Source organism: Carya illinoinensis, chromosome 4, assembly GCF_018687715.1.
Source record: "Carya illinoinensis cultivar Pawnee chromosome 4, C.illinoinensisPawnee_v1, whole genome shotgun sequence".
Lineage (NCBI taxonomy): Eukaryota > Viridiplantae > Streptophyta > Magnoliopsida > Fagales > Juglandaceae > Carya > Carya illinoinensis.
This window is the reverse complement of record NC_056755.1, coordinates 7,584,690-7,602,278: the sequence shown is the minus strand read 5'-3', so window position 1 is coordinate 7,602,278 and position 17,589 is coordinate 7,584,690. Positions and strand designations below refer to the sequence as shown.

The following is a 17,589-nucleotide window of genomic DNA, read 5'->3' as shown; positions in this document are numbered from 1 at the left end:
GATTGTGATATGGGCATTACTCATATTAAAATGATGTTTAGATATTGAGATGAGATAGATTAAAACTAGTTAAGATAAAGTTAATTATTACGATTATTACAAAATTTAGTTCTACCTAATAAAAAATTATTAAGAAATTTACCACTTAAATTTATTTTTAGGATACTTATAACTTGAGCTTATCATAACTTGAGCTTATCAAGTTTGACCCAATTTATATATTAAAAAATACTTTAAATAAAGAGAATCAGTGGTATGAGACCTGATGATCTCCGAATATCTCTTATTGTTTCTAGGTAACAAAGGAGACAAAATGTGAAGAGATAACAAGTCTATCAAAATTAAAAACAAAATGGCCCCATTGGTTAAATTAATGAGATCCTCATCTTAAATATATTTAAGTGGATTAATTATTGATCAATATTGAACTCTTTCGGAATGACCCCTCTAAACTCCCTCCCTTCTCTCTCTAAACCCTCTCCAAACTCCAGAGGCATGCGACAGGGGATGGGAGCTTCGGCTCCCCCTCTCTTCCCTTCCCCCTCCCTTCCTCCTTTCTGTACAACATTTATTTTGTTTTTGTTTTGATTTTTTCCAGGCCAATAAAGGAGGAGTGTCGATCGGGTCTTTCCAGCCGCCGACCATCAACACGCGCCCCACCAAGATTTTTGCCAACTGTCGATCTTCAAGACCACCGAACATGGTGCCAAACAGAGTGGAGCGTACCTGCATGCGCGGGACGAAGACTCGTACTCTGTCAATGAGTGGTTGTCACACGCCACCGAGAAGCCATCTATAGACGCATAACTCGGCTTTTTTGGGACCTCGAACTTGGGACTTCAAAGATCATCCATCGGCTTTCCTCCCAAAGTGATGTGTGTCTTGCACGCGCCAATGTTGCCGTTGTTGTGTTCTATCCCTCTTATCTCTAAGCTGTTTTTTAGTTTTTGTTCTTTTCATTTCATGTTTTGACCCAAGTGAGGTAATGAGCTGCTAGATCGGTCACAATTTAGGGCAAGAGCTAGTTGAGAGTAGCAGGCAATGTTATGGTTGGTGGTCGTACGGCCGACCTCCACAATGGAGGTTGTTGTGGTCCATACACGTGCTGGGTGTTCATGCCGTCTGGGCTTATGATGCCGATGCCGATGCCTACGGTGGGTGTGCTATCGGGGCTCATGTCGGTGCTCGTGGTTTGGTTGTTTTGCTGTGTGTTTTGTATTATAGCTTTTGCGGTTTAATTATTAATAATGTAGAAATAGGCTATTGGACTTAGTGTCCATAGCAGCAGTACCCATACTCCACTTCCCTAGGAGGATGGAGATGGTCATTCTGCTCTGCTTATACATAGCGCTTCTCTCTCTCTCTCTCTTTGGAGAGTTTTAGAAGTTAAGACAATGTCCGTCATTATATGTACAGAGATGCTCCTAAGCAGATGTGTTAGTTGGCTTATATTCTGGTTTTTATGTATTGATAAGTCACAGTTGCAATTTCGGTTTGTTGAATGAATTCAATGAAGTCTGTTTCCATAAAATAAAAAAATAAAAATAAAAGGTGGATTAATTATTTTATTTCCTTTATTAATTATTTGTTGCAATAAGTCGAATTGATCACCAATCAATTGAATGTTAGAGTAAAATATTACCTAATATCATATTATTAGATGATGAGAAGATGATAAAAAAGAGAAGATGAATAAATTTTTCAAATACTTTACATATATAAGCAAAGACTTTAGACTTTCCACACACGTATATGCCACATTGGGAATAAGCAACAAGCTCTCTGCTTGGTGTTCGGTTGATAATTTGATTATTAATTTTCTATTCACGGCATTTCTTTTGTTGTTTTGTTTTGTTTTTTTTCACGGTTAACTTGGGACTAGGGGTGAGTTCGGTCCGGTCCGAGGAAGTTTTGTGGACTGGACCGAACCTATTCGGTCCAGGGTTTTCCCACCCTGGACCGGACCGAACTCCATCAGGACCGGTCCGGTTCGGTCCTATTCGGTCCGGTTGGTCCATTCGGTCCAAGGTTGACTCTTTTTTTTTTTTTTTTTAATCTAATGACATTTTTTTTAATATTTATGTAATTATATTGTAATATATTTAACATATATACATATAGTATTATATATATATATATTAGTAATATGCTAATACTATTAGTCTATTAGTAATAATACTATAACTAATAAATATGTGTAATAATAACTATACTATAACTAATAACTATATGTAATAATAGTAATAGTGATAACTATATATTTATGTAATATGCTAATATTTAATGACATTTTTTTAATGTTTATGTAATTATATTGTAATATATTTAATATATATACATATAGTATACTATTATATATATATATTAGTAATATGTTAATACTATTAGTCTATTAGTAATAATACTATAACTAATAAATATATGTAATAATAACTATACTATAACTAATAACTATATATAATAATAGTAATAGTGATAACTATATATGTAACTATGTGTAATACTAATAACTAATACTATTAGTCTATTAGTACTAATAACTATACTAGTACTAATACTATAACTAATAACTATATGTAATGATAGTAATACTATATGTAATACTATATTAAATAATAGTAATACTCTTATTACTAATACTCTATGTAGTTATAGTGATTTAATACTAACATATTATATATTAAGCTAACTATACTAATACTATTATAAATTTACAAATATATGATATATTATAATTTATTATATAACTTTTATAATATGTTAATACATTAATATATATACTAGTATTATATATATATATATATATATATTTGATCGGTTATACTAGTACTATATATTATAGTTAATAGTTATACATTAAAGAATATAGTAATACATTGATACTAAATATATATAGTTATAGACTTATAATGATTTAGTTATTATGAATTTATGATTAGTATAACTATATAATTGTATTAGTATTAGACTATTAATAATTCAATTTGGCTATATTATATTAGTAATATTAGTTATGTTGAATCAATTAGTTAGTATAACTATATTCTACATCATTAGTATTAATATAAATATTAGTATTAGTTATAACTATATAGCCTATATTAGAATTGAGTTTTAGAGTATATAATAGACTAATAATATTAGTACAACTATATAAGTATATTGTATAGCTATATATTAGTTTTAATTATAGTGATTAGTATAATTATATAATAGTAGACTATTAGTATAACTATATATTAGTATTAGTTACTATTATGGTGATTTAGTATATTATAATTTATATATTATATTTATACTATAACTCTTATAATATATTAATATATACTAGTACTATATATTATAGTTATATATTAAATAATATAATAATACATTCATACTAAATATATATAGTTATATTTCTAGTGATTTAGTTATTAACTTATTATGATTAGTATAACTACCCAAATTATAATAGTATTAGACCATTAATATAGCTATATATTAGTAATATTAGTTATGGTAAATCAATACTTTAGTATAACTATATAAGTATTAACTATAATGATTTTTATATATTCATTAAATATAAGTATAGTGATATTTAAATTATATTAATTAAAGTGATAAATATACTATATAGCTATACATAGTATTAATTATAGTGATTAGTATAACTATATAAATTATATAATAGTATATTAGTATTAATAGTAGACTATTAGTATAGGTCACTATAGCTATTATTGAAGTATTAGTTATAGTGATTTAGTATAACTATATTAGTATAACTATAGTTTATATTAGACTATTAATATTTTTTTATACCATATATAATTATATACAACTATTATATAAATAATATATATAAATAATATTTATTTATTTTTTTATTTCTATTCGGTTTGGTTCGGTTCGGTCCGGGGTGAAAAACTCTCGGACCGGACCCAATTTGGGTTCGGTCTGGTCCGGGAGTTTTTCACCCCGGACCGAACCGAATAGAAATCGGTCCGGTCCGGTCCAAACAGTGCCGGTCTGGACCGGCCGATACTCACCCCTAGTCTCAAGCAAACACACCACGTGAGCTTTTCGTTTATTTTGTCGGGAGTAAGCAACACGCTGGCTACCAGGAATCAATGATTCTCTAAATTCATTGACTTATCTTTGTAAACGTCTAAGTTTTGTAATAATATTCATCGTAATTAACTATCTCTTAACTAATCGATCACTTTGGAGTTTATAAAAGCCAAATATAATGATTTAATTAAACTTTCCTGAAATCATTAGTACGTATTAATATAGCCGTCGACCTACCAACCATTATAATTGGGCTCCATTTATAAGAATGTGCCTTCGTCGACCCATGAGAAGGAAGACAAATCTACGATTATGAAAGGCTTGATGTTCTTAATTACTAGTAACATTGGAGTTTAAAGCCAAATGTAATGACTTAATTAAACTTTCTTAAAATCATTAGTGCGTAAGTACTACGTACAGTGGGTCCTTAATTCAATATTGCAACTCGAGTCATGATAAGTATAACATTAGAGATCAGGCATGATAGGAGAGGATTGGCGACCCACATGTGGCCTTGGGTCCCTCAATTATTCAATATACATTACTACGTAGGCCAAGTCCGACGAGTGTTGATCAAGTGAATTTCTTCAAATAACATTAAACGTTGGATATATAATGATAATACAATGACTGAAGGGAAGCAAAGGGTTAGATATTTGGACATCAATCAAGCAGTGGATGCCCGATCCTTCAATTTTTCAAATTCCATTTTTTTTAAAAGGACTGGACCGAGTGATATTAGCCCCTGTTTGTGGACCGAGTGATTTTTTTTTTTTTTTTTTCTTTTCTCTGACCCGTTTTATTAATTGAAACTAACTTTTCAAACAGCACTTTCGTGGAAATTCGGATGAGCATAGTATTATAAATTTGATCAAGTGCTGGACAGGATTTTTCCACACCAAAGAAAAAATAGTCTCGAGATCAAAGAGAACACGCTTGGCTTTACAAATTCATTTCAAAGCCAAACTTTTTTTTTCCTGTATGATAACTTTCTTTCAAAATAACTTCGGCCTTCAAGGGCAACTTCCAGCTTTGAAATATCTCAAGTACTACGTACAATATAAAACCAATCGATCGATCGAGATCTTGATCAAAATCATCATATATATACACTATAAAAAAACAGGGTTTTTGAGACCAATTTATAATAACGATAAGACTATTAACAATGTTGGTCGTAAAAGTCCGTTTTTCTTATAGTGATACAAAGAGATCTTGGTCATGGAATTGCAAATGGTACTGTTTCGGATGCTTGTGTTAGTGATCATGTGCTCAGTTAATCCATTCGTGCGAGCATCTAACGTAATAAACAGTTCATGTCCAGAAGACTGTGGGAATAAAGTAAGCATTCCATACCCTTTTGGAATCGGAAATGGTGTTATTCCGTCAGAGATTGGTTTGAGATAGTCTGCAGAAATGACTCTTATAATCTAGGATTTCCAAAAGTACCCTTTTTGAAGTGGAGCAACGGTCTAGAGGTGATGGAGATTGACATAACTACATTCACAGTTCGCGTCAAGTATCCTATAGTTTCGAGCTGTACCGATGCCAACAAAAGCAGGAATTATCGGGAGTTAGAGAAAAGTCCTTTCAGCTTCTCCGACAGCAACAACAGCTTCGTTGTCATGGGTTGCAACACCTCTGCCTCCATGTGGTCCTTGTCCGATGACTCGATTTCATATGGTGGCCGGTGCAAATCCCCTTGTGACAGAGCTCAATTCACAAATGAAAATCATTGCAACGCCACAAATTGTTGCCAAACTACAATTCCAGCTTCTAATCTCCATGCAATCTCTATTACTATAGAGGAGAAGAGTTCCTACAATAATGGTAGTGATGAGTGCAACTATGCATTTTTGATAGATCGGATTTGGTTTGAGACTAATTTCACAATGCCAAATCTAAATATGTCCGTTCCAGTGGTATTGAAATGGGGGATTGACAATACTCCTTTCTATTCTCTTCCCATACGGAAAAACTCGACTTCAAGGAAATACAAGAACTTGACCTATTCTTGTTATCGGGATTATCCTACCCTTGGGAATAGCCTGAGCAGCCGACACTATACTGTTTCGTGTCATTGCGAGAATGGCTACAGAGGAAATCCCTATCTGCTGGGAGGATGTCAAGGTAAATTTCTCACTCGTAATAAACTATTAATTTACTCCATTTATTAATTAGTTCTCCCAAGTTTTTTTAATTGCAAGTCAAAAGTGTAGGTTAAACAAATTAATTTATAAGCATAGTTATTTTTTGATTGAAACTTAATTTAAACCATTAGCCTGATATGATTTGTGAACGATTTTTAAAATAAAAAAATTGATTTTTATTGCAAATTAAATCATGATATTGTGTAACCGTGTACGTAGCTAGAAAGCCTGTCTTTCATATATATAATTAACTTGTAAATATAATTACGGTTTTTTTTTCCTTCTTTTGTTTTAATAATATTTTACACAATTTTAAATATTTTTAAAAAATAATAAAAAATCAATTCACTAATATTCACTTTCTTAATTATTAAATAAAATTAAAAATAAAATAAAATAAAAATAAATAAATTCAATCGATCATTTTTATCGATCAACTATAAAGGTTCAACTAGCATTTTCCTTGTTTTATATACATACACAACATCTTTTTACAAATCTTTTTTATAATTATGTTTTAAATAGAGATCAGTTATTAAAATTAAAATTCAAATTCAAATTAAATAGAAAACTCATAATTAAAAATAAATCTTTGTTATTTATGAAATGATACTATCACATCGGCAAAATACTTATATTTACGATTTATACCATTGTCATCGATCACGGATCACGAGGATGGGAGACCTTAGTACTCCTTGGTGTCGGTGCGAGTATGGCTACAGGGGAATTTGGGGAAATCCCTACCATCTTGGAAGTTCGAGGATGTCGAGATCTCTTTCGGAACAATCTATATAATGCATTTAATTCTCGAAGTCTTTTGATTTGCAACTCAACTTACATAGAAACTAAAAAGGTATCCAATACAATCTATGATATCTTATCTTCAAATTTCTTATAATTTTATTTTTAAATACAAACAATTTAATTTTTTTATCTAATTATTATAATTTTTTTTTTAAATTTCAAAGAAAAACATAAAAAATTATATAACTTTTTTAAAGTTTAAAATAAAAATAATATTATAACAATATTTTAAATTTATAAAATTTTTATCCAATTTCTTTTTCTTATTTTTCAAAACTCAAAAAAATCTTAAGTTAAACTATTTTACTAATATTCACTTTTATTCACATATTTCTCGACACATCTCAATCCTGAAACATCCCATCATTTTGCGTAACTTATACATATCTTTCGAATGTGCTTGCAAATATAGTTATCGCTAGTCTATTTTTCTATCTTGCTCCTATGAATAAAGTTTGTACACATCTTTTTACAAATTCTTTTACGATTTTGTGTATAGATTTTTCAGATCTAATCATTGTATAACCTCTTTTATCATGAGGTCGGGATGTTGTAAAAAGCAATGACAATGAATTGAAAAGAAAAATATGGAACGAGAAAAGCAATAACAAAATCACACACGACACAAGATTTACGTAGTTCGGCAAATTGCCTACGTCTAAGGGAGCTGTAGAGGATTTTATTATTGAGGAATATCACACTACAAGATAGATCTCAACACAGTACGTTCACTGTGTTCTCTTATACATCAACCGTACGGCCATATGATGTAAAACATCATATATATAGTTAAACGGTGGAAAACCCTAAAAAATGCATGTTCGCTCGAGCGGCGTGTTGAGCGAGCGTCGAGCAAACTTCCCTTCCTCATCCTGCTCGAGCGCACTGTCAAGCTGACATCAAGCGTTCAACTCTGTTGACTTCGCTCGAGCGGTCAATGCCTCCGCTCGAGCGAAAGCTTCCTGCTCGAGTTCACTGTCGAGTTTACATCAAGCATTTGAATCTGCCTGAATTCGCTTGAGCAGTGTGGACCAGATTCCACAGTACTCAACAATTCTCCCACTTGGAGACTGGTACACTCGCTGTATTGCCGTCTTCCTCAAACATGATATCCTCCACCTCTGCAACTCACTGCCCCTGTCTTCATGCTAGAAGACCAACTCTCAAGTGTAACACCCTTTGTCAACATATCAGCAGGGTTCTTGCTTCCACAAATCTTCTCAAGTAACAACTGTCCGTCATCTAACAATGACCGTATGAAGTGATACCTGATCTGAATATTATTGGTCCTAGAATGGAATGCTGGATTCTTGGTAAGGAATATGGCACTCTGACTATCACTGTAGAGAATGCCTTTCTGATTCTTCTTACCCAATTCCTCCAAGAAGCCCTGTAGCCATACCATCTCCTTTGCAGTCTCTGACATTGCAATATACTCAACTTCTGTTGTAGACAAAGAAACTGTTTTCTGTAGATTAGAACCCCATGACACTGCAGTACCACCAACTATATAAACAAAGCCCGTGGTACTCTTTCTGCTATCAATATCTCCAGCTAAATCAACATCAACAAAGCCCTACACCTCCGAGCTCTATCCAAAGAAACACAAACAGGTTTATGAGGAACCCTTTAGGTACCTTAAAATCCATTTCACTGCTTCCCAATGCTGCTTTTCTTGGTTACTCATGTATCTACTCACAACTCTCACTGCATGGGCAATATTCGGTCTTGTGCAAACTATAGCATATATAAGTGAACCAATGGCTGAGGCATAAGGAACCTTACTCATGTAATCTTGTTCCTCTTTTGACTCTGGTGACTGATTCTTGCTGAGTCTGAAGTGACTGCCCAAGGGTGTGCCAACTGGTTTGGCCTTGTTCATATTAAACCTGTTGAGTACCTTTTTCACATACTCGGCCTATGAGAGTCTCAACATTCCTCTAACTCTATCTCTGACAATTCTCATGCCAAGGATTTGCTTTGCAGCTCCCAAATCCTTCATTGCAAAGTGCTTTGACATCTGCATCTTCAGATTATTGATCTCATCAATATTAGCCCCTGCAATCAGCATGTCATCCACATACAACAACAAAATAATGTAAGAATTGTCAAAATGCCTGACATAGCAACAGTGATCTGCCTAACATCTAATGTACCCTGCACTGTGCATGAAGTTGTCAAATTTCTTATACCACTGTCTAGGAGCTTGCTTCAGGCCATACAAGCTCTTCTTCAGTCTGCAAACTGAACCTTCATTTCCCTGTACCACTAACCCCTCAGGCTGGTGCATGTAGATGTCTTCTTCAAGGTCTCCATGAAGAAAAGCTGTCTTCACATCTAACTGCTCAAGAAATAGATCTTCAGTAACAACCATAGCCAGTACCATCCTGATGGTTGTGATCTTCACCACAGGAGAAAAAATCTCAGAGTAATCAATACCCTGATTCTGCTAAAAGCCTTTTACAACAAGTCTAGCCTTGTACCTCTTACTGCCATCATACTCAGTTTTTACCCGGTACACCCACTTGTTGTGTAATGCCTTCTTCGCTAATGAAAGTTCTGTCAACTCCCATGTCTGATTCCCTAACAAGGAATCCATCTCATCTTTCATGGCCAGCTCTCACTTGTTAGAATTTTCATCTTGCAAGGTTTCTTCATAACTCTGCAGTTCTCTACCATCTGTCAACAGAATGTAATTCAAAGTAGGTGAGAAACCCTGTGGAGGACGTATAGTCCTAATTGACCCGTAAACTGCAACTGTAGGAGTGGACGGTTCTGAAACTGCCTACAGAATAATAGGAATGGGTGCACTGGACCCACTTTCCCCGTCACTCACATCTCTACATTGCACTGTAACCTCTGGTAGGTCATTCAATCCTACAAAATCGGACTCCTGAGGAGTTACTACAGAAGCTGTACTAAACTTATCCTTGTACATCATTTTCTCATTAAAAATCACATTCCTGCTTCTTATGATCTTCCGACCCTGATCATCTCAGAAACGATAGCCAAATACCTCGTCTCCATAGCCAATGAAATAGCATTTCTTTGACTTAGCCTCAAGCTTACTACGAGTATCAGAATCAATAAGCACATAAGAAAGACAACTAAAAGTTTTAAGGTGAGAAAATTTGACCTCTTTCCAGCTCCAAGCCTTCTCAGGCAATCCACAATCTAGTGGAACTGATGGCCCTCTGTTTATCAAGTAAACGACAATGCTGATTGCATCTGCCCAGAAAGTGGGTGATAGTCTAACGTGCAATCTCATGCTTCTAGCACGCTCATTAATGGTTCTGTTCATACGCTCAGCAACTCCATTTTGCTGTGGTATTCCAGGAGTGGTCTTCTCCATTTTGATACCCATAGTTGCACAATACTCCTTGAACCCACCATCAACATACTCACTATCATTGTCAGACCTTAAACATTTCAGTTTCAAGCCTGTCTCAGTCTCAACCATGGCTTTCCAAATTTTGAAAATATTAAATACGTCAGATGTATGCTTCAAAAAATAAACTCATACCTTCCTACTATGGTCATCAATGAACGTAACATAGTAGCGAGAACCTCCAAGAGATGCCACTGGGGAAGGATCCTACACATCTGTGTGCACAAGATCCAGTCTTCCTGTCTTAGGCGTCCTGCCACTTTTCAAGAAGCTGGCCTTCTTTTGTTTCCCCATAACACAACTCTCACACATGCTGAGATCAACTGACTTCAGTTCTGGTAGCTTGCCTCTAGACAGAAGTTCCTTCATACCCTTCTGACTCATATGGCCAAGCCTGTAATGCCACAAATTTGCTGTGCTCTCTGCAACGGTAGTAGCAATAGTGTCAATTAAACCAGTAGTCATATATAGTGTACCAGTTTTCTTACCCCAAGCTAGTACCAATGCCCCTTTTGTGACCTTCCAGGTGCTATCTGAGAACACCACTGAATGACCACACTCATCGAGCTGCCCAACAGAAATGAGGTTATTCTTCAACTCAAGAATGTGCCTGACCTTTTGCAATGTCCATTTGTTCTTGCCAGGGAGTGCAATATCAATGTCTCCCATCCCCACTACTTTCAAAGCCTCACCATCAGCCAAATATACATTCCCAAAATCACCTACAACATAATTCTGCATTAGCTCCCGGTGAGAAGATGTATGGAAGGAAGCCCCTGAATCCAGTATCCAGTCATCAACTGGACTATAAACTGCAAGTAATAGTACATCATGTACTTCTTCAGTTACCACATTAGCACTATCATTCTCCGTCTTCTTAGGGTTTTTGCAGTTCTTCTTTATATGGCCAGCTTTGCCACAATTCCAGTAAGTTGTCTGCTGACCAGGCCTCGACTTACTCTTACCCCTGTACTTTAATTTTGATCTTCCTCTGTTTGAGTTCCTGTCATGTGATCTCTCTCAAAAATCAACATTTAGAGCTGAACTCAAACCCGAGGTCTCGCCTGAATCTTTCTTGCGCACCTCCTCAGCCAAAATCAAATCACGAATATCATCATATTTTAATTTAGATTTTCCAACAGAATTACTAACAGCCATTCTCATGGCTTCCCAACTATTTGGCAGTGAAGTCAATAGGATCAGTACACGTATCTCATCATCAAATTCAATTTTAACAGATGACAATTGATTTGTGATAGTATTAAAATCATTCAGATGTTGTACAACAAAAGTACCATCTGCCATCTTTAAATTGAATAACTTTTTCATCAAATGTACCTTATTATTCGTTGATGGCTTTCCATACGTACCTAACAAATCCGCCATGAGATCCGCAATCGTCTTCTCCTTGATGACGTTATGTGCAACGGATCTTGGCAGGGTTAATCGAATAACCCCCAGAACCTATCGATCCAACAGGTTCTAATTTGCATCATTCATCTTTTCCGGTTGCTTTCCCAATAGTGGAAGATGAAGTTTCTTCCCATAGAGGTAGTCCTTTATCTGCATCTTCTAGTAACCAAAATCTGTGCCATCAAACTTCTCGATCCCTGAAACCTTCAAATCATCTCCAGCCATCGTTTTTCCTCAGACCCGAACCTGGCTCTGATATCAATTGTTGTGAAAAATGATGACAATGAATTGAAAACAAAAATATGGAACGAGAAAAACAATCACACAATCACACACGACACAAGATTTACGTGGTTCGGTAAATTGCCTACGTCCACGGGAGCTGCAGAGGATTTTATTATTGAGGAATATCACACTACAAGATGGATCTCAACACAGTACGTCCACTGTATTCTCTCATACATCAACTGTACGGCCATATGATGTAAAACATCATATATATATAGTTAAACGGCAGAAAACCCTAAAAAATGCATGTTCGCTCCAGCGGCGTGTCGAGCGCGCGTCGAGCGAACTTCTCTTCCGCATCCTGCTCGAGCTCGCTGTCGAGCTGACATCGAGCATTCAACTCTGCCTGACTTCGCTCGAGCGGTCAATGCTCCGCTCGAGCAAAAGCTTCCTGCTCGAGTTCACTGTCGAGCTTACATCGAGCGTTTGAATGTCTGAATTCGCTCGAGCGGCCAATGTCTCCTCTCGAGCGGTGTAGACCAGACTCCACAGTACTCAACACAGGAGGCAAGCACTCTCCCAAAATGGATTATAATATTTTTTAATTGTTTTCAAAATTTAATAATTTCAAATATGAGAGACATATGAATTAGTGAACTCTACTGTAGGTATTTGTTATTTATTTACTATTATCCTAAATATCTATACGGACATCAATAAATAATAATATTATAGGATACTCCAATATTTTATACGTATCACATTTTCTCTTCCGCTTGAAATTCCAACAACTTACGAGATCTTTTTCCCTCAAAGTTATGGCATGCAGTACTAGTTCCTATATCCACCACGCTTGGATGCACACCTAATTAAGATGAAAAGCTGGGACTTAGTACTCAAGTCGCGTAAAACAATATTAGAAATGGCTGCTTTTGGACGAACTTCCAATTGTCTGACTTTTTACTGGCATGGCTTTACATGATTTATCATATCTATTTTATAAAATAAATAATTTTAAAATTTCAAAACTTATATCGATTTATAAATTATTTTTATCTAATATTTTTATAACTAAAGTATTTCTCTTTTAACACGTACATTCCATTACAATGACAGATATTGACGAATGTGCAGACGATTGCCTCAACTATTGTAGATATGAAGAATGCTGTGAAAATACTGAAGGCTATTACCATTGTGTCCCTCCTAATTCTAAGAACAAGAAGCCTTTCATAATCATAGGTATATCTAATTCCCAATCCTATAATTTGCAATATATTCATTCTGAAATAGATCAGAGGAGCTTCTTTTCATTCCATTCATTTAGTATAGTATAGGCAAACTCATTTCAACGCAAATAATTAAGGTTTGAGTCAACTATATAATTTTTTTCAGTTTAATTATTATTCATTAACAGCCAACTTATACTAAGTAATTAACCATACCCCCATCTTTTTGGAGTAGTTCTAATTCAATTTTATGTGAACCTGCTTTGTGCACAACATATATATATAATTTGTCTGGCAATATTCTAGCATTCATAGAAATGTCTTTCTAATCAACAATTTTATTATTTTACCATTTGTACTAGTGCAAGGAGTAATATCTTTCTATTTCATTGAGTCAAATAGGTGTTAGCACAAGCCTTGGTGTATTATTTCTGGTTTTCGGTGGATGGTGGTCATACAAAGTGATAAAGAAAAGGAGGAGGGTTAAACACAAGGAGAAGTTCTTCAAACAAAATGGTGGACTGCTGCTAGAGAAACAAGTATCTACAAACAACAAAGACAATGTTGAGAACATCAAATTGTTTGATTCAAAGGAATTGGAGAAGGCCACCGATCGTTTTAGTGCAGATAGAATAATTGGACAAGGCATTATTTACAAAGGTATGTTGGCAGATGAAAGAATTGTTGCGATAAAAAGGTCTAACGTAATAGATGAAGAGAAACTTCAAGAATTCGTAAATGAAGTCGTGATTCTTTTAAAAATTAATCACAGGAATGTGGTTAAGCTACTTGGTTGTTGTTTAGAGACGGAAGTTCCACTTCTAGTTTATGAATTCATTCCTAATGGAACTCTTGCCCAAATCTCAATGGGCAAAATGAGGAGTTTCCACCTACATGGGATATGCGTTTACGAATTGCTATAGAAGTTGCAGGGGCTCTTTTTCACTTGCATTCAGCAGCTTCTTCACCCATTTACCATCGTGATATTAAGTCTACAAACATCCTTTTAGATGAGAAGTATAGAGCGAAAATAGTAGATTTTGGAATTTCAAGATCTGTTGCTATCGATCAAACTCATCTAAGCACACTGGTACATGGAACTTTTGGATATGTAGACCCTGAGTATTTTCAGTCAAGCTAGTTTACAGATAAGAGTGACGTTTATAGTTTTGGTGTTGTTGTTGCTGAGCGCTTAATGGGGAAAAAAAGTTATCTCGTCAACAGGAATGAGAGATACCAAAAGTTTAGCTACATTTTTTGTTAGTTTGATGGAAGGGAACAATTTATTTGACATCCTTGATAATCAAGTTTTGCAAGAAACGGAAAAGGAAAAAATTATTACGGTTGCAAACCTTGCGAGAAGATGCCTAAACTTGAAAGGAAAGAAATGACCCACAATGAGAGAAGTTGCAATGGAATTGGAGGCCAGCCAAATGTTGCAAAAAGCTTCTAACCTTAAGCAAAAATATGGAGAGATTGAAGATGTCAAAATTGAAATATCCGAACAATATGATGTTTTTTCTATATCAACAACGTCAGGTATGGATAGTGTCATCACGACCTCGTCTTTAGATTCACAGCCATTATTATTATCTTCTTAATCATTAAGTGATATTACACCTTGATTTCTGTTGTATTATAAATGTTTGTTCAATTTCATCTTGTAAGCTCCATAATTTGCTCTTTTCATTGTTTCAGTACAAAGACAATTTTATGGTAGTATAAAGCATAGACAGCCAATTTTCTTTTCAGTTTCATAAGCATCTATTTTTACATATAAATAAAATGGGGCCTCAAGCTGCTCTAGGATCTGATCTCTATTCAAAAAGAAGAAAAAAAATCAAAAAATAAAAACGTATCTTCTGTAATATATACCCTCTGAGTGTTTACTACAATTTAGAATTAATAAATAACAAAAGAAGAAATCAGCTCCTCTTTATATCCTATAATAGCCACCTTCAGCTTTTTCAACTTTTAAATCTTTTTCGATGAAGATTGTCGATCTGTTAAAAGCAACAAAAACCATGGTGAAAATAGGTCACACAAATTTAGACCATTTTCTTCATGCTCAAAGGCTCAAAGCAAGTTTCAAGCTTCTTCATAAACAATGAAGAAAAAAGCTACATGAACCATCTTAGTTTATAAAGAAGACCATCAGCCTCAAGTGACCATTAATCGCTTGAATGTTTATCTACTATTACAAGGTCTATTGCTTAATTTGGTGTGGTGAATTAGATGAGTGGCATTGGGCTTAAAGCGTTCTTTCACTTCTTTTTCGGTTTCTCACGGTCAAAATCCCTCAAGAAGCCACAAATTAGCCAAAAGAGCCAACACCATTATATATTTTCCTCAGAGACTGACCTTCACCCAATGGAACTCACTTCTCAAGAATGCCAATGGTGCTTTAAACCCGATAGAGACCAAGGTTATTTGACGGCCCATCTAAAATCCTTGTGTAAGGATATCTAGAACAAATCAAATCCACAAAAATATATATTAAAAAAAAAACTTTGATAAGTGGAGTGAAGCAACTAACAATTCTTGGCAACTCTCTCTCCATGTTATGGTTACTATCTGCACCACCCGCCATGGACATGATCTTTCTAGTTGCCTGCTAAGCTAGCAAAATTTAAAGACATGGATTAGGAAAAGATGTAGAGAAAAGATAAATTCCCACAAGTTATAACATAGATGCTTTATTTAATACCATCTTTCTTACAAGTCACTAAGAGAATTGATGCTGTTTTACATGAAGCAAGATGATTTTTCGGCATTACTGAGACTTGAGTTCCTTCACCCTTTCTTCAGTAGCCCTTAGCAATTTTTTGTAAATGCTTATTAGCTGAAAGTTATAGCAATTCAGAACTTTCAGGATTTGATTTTCATAAGACTCAAAAACTTCCAATCATATTGGAAAATCATTAGAATTACCATTTCAAACCAATGTAATAATGCACTGGACACAAATTTAGAAAGAATAAGTTGCAATAGCATGTCAGTCATATAATCCAAACGAGACTCGATTCGTTTATTTTGACCACTTTTTCATTAGTGGTGATTTTTTCTTAGTCACAAATTTCAATGTGTTTTCCTTACCAAAATAGTCTATAAGTGTCTACAATGTAAATGTATAATTAGCAACAACAAAGACGGAGCGCTAGGAATTAACTATATAGTTTTGTGAGAGAACTTTAGCAATGTCTGATTCCAAGACATTTCTCATAAGGGATAGAATCGCAAATGTATATTAAATTCATCTCAACATCACCAAACAGAGCCCAATGCTCACGAGTCTATTATTCCTTACAATATCTCCCTAAATAATCCACTTGAAAACTTTTTCTCTGACAAAATCAAATTGTGAGCAAGATACATAAGACTTTCCTTATTTCTTATTGATCTTCTGAGAAGATGAAGGCTAGTTCTCTACCCGGCCTACCTCATCAATTTCTTTGGGGGTAGATTATAATAAACGGAGGAGACATCATTATGTTATCTCCTGCTACATGTACTCACATTGTGCTCCAAAATAAGAGCCTATCCTTTCAATACATATCATCAAGAAGTATAAGAATCAGAGATAGATAAGATAATGAAGAAAAAACCTAAGAGTGTTTGTCTATCTCAACCATATATTAAGTTCAATCATGTAGTGAGGACCATCGCAAACGAGTTATCAAAACATGACAATCTTTAAGTAGATCTACAAGATGTTTTGACCTAGTTGAATAAAGAAATTATAGGCAATCTTGAAATTCTCAATATACCCCTATAAAACTATGAAATTGTCTACTAATTTTTTTGAAAAAATTAGTTAGATCTATATATTATGATTATTAAACAAATCAAATACTTAAAAAATATAAGCAAACTTACATAATACAATGATTGGTTATGAAGAGAAACCCTTTTAATAACTCTTTAAAAATAAAACCCTACGGAGCAGTCAAACTTGAGAAAGTCAATCTTATTATTTGAAAATCAATTACAAGTAATTATCAATTACGTACAAAACATTTGCAACTTAACTCTCTTACTTGCCCAAACAAACGTTTGTCTTCTACTACTGTAGCAGCCAGAACCTCTAACGATATTCAAATATTGTCTCTCCTTCTGGAACTCCAGTAGCTAAAATCCAATCAACGATTCTTAACACCTGGAATATGATCACACTCAAAGAGAGATCAGAGATCACAAATATTAAAATTCACTAAGGAATTTTTTCATCAAAATATGCACTAAAAAGTACTGCACTATAAAATATGTAAATATGAATCTCTGCAGTTCTTAAGCAATGGGATCACTTGAATAAACAATC

General features: G+C 34.4%; 1 pseudogene; it reads left to right on the top strand.

Moving 5' to 3' along the window:
- Positions 1 to 4,891: 4,891 nt before the first annotated feature.
- Positions 4,892 to 15,022, top strand: LOC122306204 (annotated as a pseudogene).
- Positions 15,023 to 17,589: the final 2,567 nt, after the last annotated feature.